The sequence below is a fragment of the Mauremys reevesii genome, linkage group 3, assembly GCF_016161935.1.
Source record: "Mauremys reevesii isolate NIE-2019 linkage group 3, ASM1616193v1, whole genome shotgun sequence".
NCBI classification, from domain to species: Eukaryota; Metazoa; Chordata; order Testudines; family Geoemydidae; genus Mauremys; species Mauremys reevesii.
This window is the reverse complement of record NC_052625.1, coordinates 108,984-112,484: the sequence shown is the minus strand read 5'-3', so window position 1 is coordinate 112,484 and position 3,501 is coordinate 108,984. Positions and strand designations below refer to the sequence as shown.

At 44.2% G+C, this 3,501-nt stretch overlaps 1 long non-coding RNA gene across 1 annotated transcript; it reads left to right on the top strand.

The window, feature by feature from the left end:
* The first annotated feature begins 2,038 nt into the window (after positions 1-2,038).
* Positions 2,039-3,256, top strand: LOC120402374. Its single transcript, XR_005597193.1, has 2 exons — positions 2,039-2,068; positions 2,264-3,256. It is a non-coding gene; the product is annotated as an uncharacterized LOC120402374 (long non-coding RNA).
* Positions 3,257-3,501: the final 245 nt, after the last annotated feature.

The following is a 3,501-nucleotide window of genomic DNA, read 5'->3' as shown; positions in this document are numbered from 1 at the left end:
AGTGGTGAACTGCCATGCAAACCCAGTGCCGTGTAAGAAAATAGAACTGAGCATGGAGCATCACTAGTTACAGACAGGTCACTCTCACAGCAATCGACCTTCCTCCAAGGAAAGTGCACACTCCCTCCATACAGTAAACTCCCTAATGCACCCATTAAGAATGGGCAGGGTGTAGAGGACTCCCATCCCTAAACAAGGCTCCTCAACGGCTCAAATACTTCTGACCATCAAACCATTCAGGAGATACTTAACTTTGACAGCCACTCCTACTCTCAAGAAGGTCTTTTCCTTTCTCCAAGAGCCTTCGCTGCCATACATCAATAGCCATACACCAATGTCATGACTGTCAAGGAGACATAGTCACGACCCTCCATGGAATCAGATCTTGGACCAAGTAGTCTTGACACATCTGCAAATAAAAACAAAGTTTGACAGCAAACCTCAGTTATAAACTCGACTCACAAAACTCCAAACTGCACAACATGAAAAATGACCTCATCTCCACATTGCTTCCTGAAGAGAAGGAATATCTACTACACATTACACTCCACTCAGAGAAGCACCCACCCACCCTACACACTCATCCACATATTGCTGGCCCTCCCCACATCCCACCACGACAGGGGACCGTCTCTAACTAGGATGCTCACATCCTCCTCGGAAAACCACAACCATGTAGAAGATGGAGAAAAGATGAAGTGGGGACCTATCATGCAAACCCAGTGCCGTGTAAGAAAAAAGAACTGAACGGAGCATCGCTAGTTACAGACGGGTCACTCTCACAGCAATCGACCTTCCTCCAAGAAAAGTGCACACTCCCTCCATACAGTAAACTCCCTAATGCAACCATTAAGAATGGGCAGAGTGTAGAGGACTTCCATCCCTAAACAAGGCTCCTCAACGGCTCAAATACTTCTGACCATCAAACCATTCAGGAGATACTTAACTTTGATGGCCACTCCTGCTCTCAAGAAGGTCTTTTCCTTTCTCCAAGGGCCTTCGCTGCCATACATCAATAGCCATACAGCGATGTCATGACTGTCAAGGAGACATAGTCACAACCCTCCATGGACTCAGATCCTGTACCAAGTAGTCTTGACACATCTGCAAATAAAAACAAAGTTTGACAGCAAACTTCAGTTATAAACTCAACTCACAAAGCTCCTAACTGCACAATATGAAAAATGACCTCACCTACATACTGCTTCCTTGAGAAGGAACACCTACTACAAATTGGGGTGGGGTGCTCTGAGGGGCAGGGTGCAAACACTCATCCACACAGAAAATAGCTACACCTCTACACACTCATGCCCCTCCCCCTTTCCCTACACCACAGGGGCCTGTCACTAACTAGGATGCTCACATCCTCCTCAGAAAACCACACCCATGTAGAGGAGAACACAATGATGAATTGGTGACCTGTCATGCAAACCCACTGCTGTGTAAGAGAGAGGAATTGAGAATGGAGCATCTCTAGTTACAGACAGGTCAAGCGGCCAGCAATCAATCAATCTCCATACAACAAGCACCCACCCACCACTCTTCTACAATAGTCCAACACCAAAGATGTGCCACTGGTATTGGATACAGGTGTTTAACAGATGCTCTATCAGAAACACCCCCCCCCAATATCTTCCCTCCCAATGAAAATAAAAATCATAAATCAAACACACTATGAACAACCTGCAATGAAATAAAAACACATTACACAGCAATAAGACAAGGAAAACAGTACATTAACCACAAATACATGTCATCGTTACCCTGTATCAATACTCACCATGACTAAAAACACCCATAGAAGCACCTCAGCACATCTCTTTGGACCACCACAAAGCTGAATGACTTCAAGTGACAATACACCAGCTTATATACTGCCTAAGCTCCACCCCTCCATTTCCCAGCATGCCTTAGAAGCCAAAGGCAGCTATAAATACAGACTCAGGTGCCACAGAAACTCTTTAGTTCATTTCTAGCTTGACAGCAGGAAGCACTGTTCCTCTTGATGTAGTGATCAACCTTTCTTCTTACAATGTGAATCTATAGAAGATTCAAACTCTATCACCAGGTAACACTATAATTACCATATTTCACACTCCTAAAAAGAAAATGTTACCTGCAGAGAGTATGGGACTCCACTTGGGCGTTGCTGAAAGAGGTATCTCAATTCCCCCAAATCGGACCCCACGCCTAAGAGAGCCCCATGCCCTAAAGAAGACCACCTAAGTTACATACCTTTTTAATTTTTTTACTCATCCTACAGTGGGCCAGATCTTCAGCAGCATTTCAGTGGTAGCTCCTTCACTCGCTATCAGTCTTCGGCGGCATTTCAGTGATGGGTCCTTCAGTGCCACAGAAGACCAGGAGCAAGTGAACAGCCCGCCACCAAAGTGCCACCAAACACCCAGACCACCGCCGGCTATTCAAATTGAGCCCCACACTTCCTAAAGCTGGCCCTGCTTGCCACCCACAGCACTGCACCATCAGCAGGGCAAGCTGAGGCTGCACAGCAGTAGGGACAACAGGGGATGGCCAGAGGCTAGTTTCCCAAGCCAGGAGCTCAGGGGCTGGGCAGGAGGGATCCACGGGCCAGATGTGGCCAGCGGGCCATAGTTTGTCCATCTCTGTCTTAAGGCAATGCCACCACCCTCAGCAGCATCACAGACATAAGGGTCGCATAGCATATTGCCACCCTTGCACCTCCACTGCTGCTGCAGCTTGTGCTGCCTGGCACTCATCATATAGCTCAAGGCCAACTTCATGCTGTCAAACAGGGGGCTGGAACTTGCCATAGCCCTCTGGCCGCTCATGGCTCACCAGAGGCAACATTTCATATTGAGGCGGTGAGGCAATTTTAATGGTGATTCCAGGGGCTAGTTGAGCACCTGAAAACTCCAGGTTTCTTCCACATAATAACTTAAATAAATAATGTGGCTTTAATTGGACTTTGTATCTGTTTCAATTAAAGAATAAGGATTTAGCTGGCAGGAGTATTGTATCTATGTAAGTTTACTCCAATCAGGAGATAATACAGCAAGACACTCCCACTTCCAAGCATCAGGGTGTCAGTTCTGGAGCTTTAACAATGATATCAGAAACACAAGTTTCATATTTTGTACACTAGCTTTAATACAGATATATACAAATTGAAAAAATAAACAAACTCTGCTTAAAATCCGCTTAACACACACTCTGCATTTACTGCCATTATCTAGTCAAAATTAAATAAATACTCTTTAATATTTTTTTTAGTGAATGGTTTTTCACTGTGTTAATGTGTTGTTTTCTCTTTTATTAAGAAAGGAAATTAATGTCTCTAAATATTTTTGCATTTATGTTTACTTATCAAAATCATGTACATGACTCACTAACATTTGATTCCATCATGGCTATTAGTATCATACATGGAACTACATTTATTTTCATATAAGTGTTAAGGTCTTTTGCAGCTATCACTAAAAATACAATTTGAAAATAAGCAACCTTCAGTTGCAGTGTCTA